The 6,480-nt window shown below is 41.5% G+C and overlaps 1 pseudogene; it reads right to left on the reverse strand.

The window, feature by feature from the left end:
• Nucleotides 1–2,386: 2,386 nt before the first annotated feature.
• Nucleotides 2,387–2,480, reverse strand: LOC132643078 (small nucleolar RNA R71; annotated as a pseudogene).
• Nucleotides 2,481–6,480: the final 4,000 nt, after the last annotated feature.

Consider the following 6,480-nt stretch of genomic DNA (forward strand, 5'->3'; position numbering starts at 1 on the left):
CAGTGCCACCGACTCTAAGCCACTATATAAGGGCTAAAATTCATCTTTTTCTCCATAAGAAATTTCCCAAATTCTCTAGAAAGCTCATCAAATATACGAGAGCCTATATATCACATAAAAGTGAGGATATTGAGTAATTTCAAGTTACGGAGTATTAATCGAGGTCCGGACAATATGTAGTCGCGATTATAATTTCGTTTTGTGTTGGAGTTGGCTTGGAAACAAAGTAAATCTTGAATATCTTCTATTCTAGCAAGGATAAGGTATGAATCTCTCTTTCTTAATATCGATTTAGGAATATTTACGAGAATAAGGGTTATGGATTGTTGTGTAGGTGTTGTTGAGCATGGATTAAGAATTGAAGATAGTTTGGATGTAATTGTACATGTATATTGATATTTGGCACAAATATCTAGATTTAGTGTCATGTACACTTTACTTCTTAGCACTTTCATCACAGTTTTGAATGCGAATTGTTGTATATGAGCTTATGTTAGTATGTTTATATGAATAGGTACAACACGGACCAACGAAGGGTATTCCGGGCAGTTTTGAGTGATTCTGAGGCTGGGTACGTCGATTGAACGTTTCGAAGGAAGTTCCAGCACTTGAAGGCAAAATCTGACCACTGAAAGGTCTCATGCGCTGGCCATGCTCCACACAGCCAGCACACAAAAACATCATTCCTGAATCTCAGACAGACCATGCGTTGGTCATGCGCCGCACAAGAAGAACATAAATGAGGTTATGCGCTGGTCATGCGACGCACAGCCAGCGCACAAGCGGCGTCAGTTGTCCTATTTAGATCGGGATTGGGCCAACTTATCTCATATTTACCCTAGCATATAAATAGCCGTTTTTAACATTAGAAAGGCGGCTTGGACTAATTTGGACACTTGTGAAACTCTTTCGAGGTTTTATTCCTCTTCTATTATTTTTCTTTACATGAAAACCCTATGTTAATCATGAATTCTTGTTTCCATTATCGAATCATGTGTAACTAAACACTTAAATTCTGGGGTTGTGGCGTAGCCATGAATATTGACGTTTGACAAGTATTTCAATCTTAGTAGCGTGTTCGTATGAAATTGCTTCGTTACTTCTGTGTATAATTTCTTGATTGTCTGCGTAACAGTTCAGTTCTATTTACTCATTGATATACGTGCTTCGGAAAGACGTTGTTAATTTGGAGAAGAAGTAATGAGATTGTGATCTGAATATCCCTAAAGTTGGGCTAGGATTTGTGACTAGGATAGGAATATACTTAGTTACTGCAATCAATTATATACCGTGCTCTTATTGCATTGTTGATAGGTCGATACCATAGGAATATAGGAGGAGCATTATCTTGAATCGGCGAGTAGTGGTTCGGAAGAATACCACGAGATTAATAATCCGGTTATTAGCTATTGTGAACAAAGTTGCTAAGGTGTGATAGTTGACTGACTCAATCGGATTGGTGAACCAACCACGACCCTGGAATACTTCTAAAATCTTGATAAAAGTCGTTCTCAATTATGTTCTAAGCACAATTTCTGGATACATTATTAGTCAATTACATTATAGCATTTAGTTATAAAAGAACCAACACTTTTATTCTTCACTTGCATAGATAGTAAGAAATAGTTTATTTTCGTGAAATATTTGTCATAAGTCTCTGTGGGTTCAACATCTGATTTTATATAATCACTCTATTACTTGTACGACCACGTACACTTACGTGTGCATTTGGACGCAACAAGTTTTTGGCGCCGTTGCCGGGGACTTAGAAATCAATTATTTTTGCCATAATAAATTTTATTGCTTCATTTTATCCAAGTGTTAACGTCTTGATCTTAGATGTTACTTGATTGCAGGTACTTTAATCGAATGTGAAGGACTGCGAGTCAAAATAATCTTGAGGAATTCGATCCTGAGCCTGAACGTACTTTCAATCGGTGCAGGAGAGATTTGAATTTATTGCAGAACCTGCAGGCTGTCGCAGAATTACCTGTGGTCATGGATAATAATCAACCGGTGAAAGTGAGAGAGGTTGCAGTGCCTCGTGTGGCGGGTGTCACTTCAAGCATTGTCAATCCCACCATCGAAGGGCATTTTGAGCTGAAGCATCCTATGATTCAACTACTTCACTCTAGTGGGCAATTCACGGGAATGTCACATGAGGATCCTCAGCGTCACATCCATACTTTTCTGCAGATTGTCGATACTTTTGCTACTGGAAGGGTCACTAAAGAATATGTGCGACTGACATTGTTCCCTTTCTCTCTATTGGGGAATGTAAGTAACTGGTTATTAGCATAGCCCGCCAATTCTATCACTACGTGGGATGACTTGGTAACGAAATTCTTGACAAGGTTCTTTCCACCAGCAAAGACCGCTCGCCTCCGAAGGGAGATCATGTCATTCAGGCAGAAAAATGGAGAAAATTTGTATCAAGCCTGGGAGAGGTTTAAGGGTCTTCTCAGAGATTTTCCTCACCACCATCAGACGAATGAAGTTCTGGCACACACATTTATTGAGAGTCTGGATGCCCAACATAAGTCATCACTAGACACTACTGCAGGAGGGCAGGCTCTTGATCTAAGCTATGAAGAACTATTCACATTATTGAACAGGTTTACTCAGAGCACGCCAAACTAGCAGGATAATGCAACTAGCAGTTCAGTTAGGAAAGCACCGGGCATCTTTGAAGTAGATAATTTTACAACATTATCAGCACAGATTGATGCCATGCGCACCGAACTCAGGAAGTTAGCTGCGTCGCAAGCGCCACCACAGGTCCATGCAGTGCAGCAAGCCATAGCCTTTTGTGATGTCTGCGGAGAGGGTCACAACAGTGATGAATGCCCTGCAAATCCCGCATCCATATACTTTGTGGGTAATGCAGGCAAGGGGCAAGGAAACAACAATCAATATGAAAATTCCTACAACCCAAATTGGAGGAACCACCCGAATTTCAGGTGGAGTGACAACTCAGGTAAACGGAAGCAGAACTATCAGTCAACACCTGCTCCTCAAGCTCCCACAAACAGTATGGAAGAGATGATAAAAAAATATGATGGGTGACATGCAGAAGATGATGATAGACCAGCAGAAATTGATAGCATATACTCAGAATCGTGATTTGGATGTGCGGAATTTAGAGGGGCAGATGGGAAAGATAGCTGGTGCACAAAATACTAGACCACCTGGAGGACTTCCAAGTAACACCGATGTGAATCCCAAGCCTTGCAATGCTGTAACTCTGCGAAATGGGCGAGAACTAGAGGAAGTGACTTCAAAGAAAACTGGTCGAGTAGAGGCTGAAAAAGAGAAGATTGCCACAGAAACAAGTGAAAAAAAGAAGGCAGTCAAAGCACCTGTGGAAAAGCATCCACAGGCCGTGGTTGCAAAGCCACCGCCTCCATTCCCTCAACGTCTGGAAAGACAAAAAGAAGAGGCTACTTATAAGAAGTTTCTTGATTTGCTTAAGCAGGTACACGTGAACATCCCCTTGGTCGATATGCTACAGGGTATTCCACAGTATGCTAAGTACATCAAAGATATTGTTGCAAAAAAGAGTCGTTTCACAAAGTATGCCACGGTTGCACTTACTGAGGAGTGCACTTCTCGTATTCAGAACAAGTTGCCCACAAAATTGAAGGATCCCGGAAGTTTCACTATTGATATTTCTATTGGGACACAGGTTGTTGCTCGAGCACTTTGTGACCTAGGTGCAAGTATAAATCTGATGCCTTCGTCTATCTTCCGGAAGCTAGGTTTGGGAGTGCCCAGACTAACCACTATAGTTCTTCAGCTGGCAGACAGATCGTTAACAAGACCCGAAGGCATTATTGAAGATGTATTGGTACAAGTAGGGTCGTTGATAATTCCTGCTGGCTTTATGATATTGGATTTCGAGCCAGACTCAGAAGTCCCATTTATTTTGGGGCGTCCATTCTTAGCCACAGGGAGAGCACTTATTGATGTAGCTGTTGGGCAGCTTACCCTGCGAGTACATGATAAAATAGAGGTCTTCGATGTATACCAAGCTCTGAAGATGCCTGCAATCTATGAGGAGCTGTCCGCCATTACTGTTATGAATGATGATACACGAAGGCCACTCATCACTTCTCATGATCCATTGGAGAGAGCCTTGGTGGGGGATGATATTTTTGGTGACACGGCGGCGTTTGAGATGGTGCAGATTCTGGATATGGCGAGTATTTATATTCGGGCAGGCGAGTTTGAGCACTTAGACAGGACAATGGGAGTAACTCAGAAGTTTTCAATTGAAGAGCTTCCGACGTTGGAATTGAAGCCCCTGCCCGCCCATCTTAAATATGCATTCTTAGGTGAGGGGGATACCTTGCCAGTGATATTGGAAGCAGAGTTGACCACCGAAGAGATTAATATTTGTCTCAAAGTATTGAAGTCCCACAAAAGAGCATTGGGGTGGCAGATATCTGATAATCAGGGAATTAGTCCTGCGCTGTGCATGCACAAGATACTCATGGAGGACGATCATAAGCCTAGTGCACAGCATCAACGGGGACTAAACCCTGTGATGAAGGAGATTGTCAAGAAAGAGGTAATCAAGTGGTTAGATTCAGGCATTATTTTTCCCATTTCGGACAGTAAGTGGGTGAGCCCGGTGCAATGCGTCCCGAAGAAAGGAGGGATGACAGTTGTGACAAATGACAAAAACGAGCTCATTCCTACTAGAACAATCACTGGATGGAGAATCTGCATGGATTATCGCAAGCTGAACGAGGCAACCAGAAAGGATCACTATCCTATTCCATTCATAGAGCAAATGCTAGACAGGTTAGCCGGGCAAGAGTTTTATTGTTTTCTGGATGGGTACTCTGGCTACAATCAGATAGCTATTGCTCCGGAGGATTAGGAGAAGACCACGTTTACATACCCATATGGCACATATGCTTTCAAACGCATGCCATTTGGGTTGTGTAATGCACCCACGACTTACCAAAGGTGCGTGATGGATATTTTTTCAGAGATGGTTGAGGACTTCGTAGAAGTGTTCATGGATGATTTTTCGGTATTTGAGAACTCTTTTGAGGTTGTAGAATCTAGACCGAGTGCTGGAAAGATGTGAAGAAACCAACCTGGTCTTAAATTGGGAAAAATGTCACTTTATGGTCCAAGAAGGCATAGTCCTTGGGCACAAGGTTTCAAAGAGGGGGCTGGAGGTTGATCGTGCAAAAGTGGAGGTCATCAAGAAGCTGCCACCTCCCATATCAGTCAAGGGTGTGCGCAGTTTCCTCGGGCATGCAAGATTCTACAGGCGCTTCATAAAGGATTTTTCAAAGATCTCAAGTCCGATGTGCAGATTACTTGAAAAGGATATGAAATTCCTATTTGATGATGCATGTATTAAATCCTTTGAAGGTCTAAAGAAGAGATTGGCAACTGCACCAATAATCATTGCACCTGACTGGGACTTGCCATTCGAGTTAATGTGTGATGCAAGTGACAACGCTGTGGGGGCTGTGTAACACCACGTAAACTTGAACTAGGTGTGAATGTGTAAAAATATAGTATTAAGATGATATTATATCTATATGAATCCATTCTTGATGAATTCGGGTGGAAGATGGTCGTTTTGAAGGCAAACCAACTAGTGAAGTTCTTAAGGCTTCTTAAATTCGCCTAAGTTTTGGTAGGTTTGTCTTCTGAGCGATTTTTATAAAAATGTGTTGAGCATTTGGAAAAACTTCCTTGCTGAAAGTTGTATATCTTTGAAATATCTTTCCAACGGTAGGTCGCCCAGCCCAAGAAAAGCTACGTACAAGAAGTTATGTCCATTTTACCGAACACTGTGCTGAATCGACACCCGTCTCTTTTTTAGGCGCGTGGGGGCGCGTGCGATGGCCCCGCTTTGCGGCCCAATCACACCAGTCTGAGTATTGAGCTGCAGAACATTGCGCGATGGCCCCGTATCGCGGACCCATCGCGAATCAGGTCAGATTCGGGTCAAAAAGTCGGGTTACAAGTTTTTTGTTATATCTAAGGTTTGGAGTTTATTTCCCCAGCACCCCATTCACGAAAAATTACCCTGAAGTCAATAAGAACAAGTCCCAACCATCAATAACCATAAAAGGTAAGTGTTATCATGATTCTAGGTTGAATTCAAGTTCCTAATCCCTTTCTAACATGATTTTATGACCAAAACCTAGGGTTTGCAACATAATTCTTCCCAAAGTGATTCAAGCTAGGGTTTGGGTGTTCTTCATTAGAAAAGTGATTTGTTAAACCTTTTTTAACAAATTAAGGTATGTCTCCCTTTTAAAAAACTTATTTTGGATGTATGTCTATTTTGGAAACCCTTTTGACTATGAAGGTAATTTGTATGTCTCTTTTGAAAATCCTTTTTGACTATGAAGGTGATTTGTATGTCTCTCTTTTGTAAACCTTATTACGGATATATGTCTTTTTCTCGAAAGTTCTTTATTGAATAAAAAGGGTGAAACTTTTCAT

Source organism: Lycium barbarum, chromosome 5 (assembly GCF_019175385.1).
Source record: "Lycium barbarum isolate Lr01 chromosome 5, ASM1917538v2, whole genome shotgun sequence".
In the NCBI taxonomy this organism is placed as follows: domain Eukaryota; kingdom Viridiplantae; phylum Streptophyta; class Magnoliopsida; order Solanales; family Solanaceae; genus Lycium; species Lycium barbarum.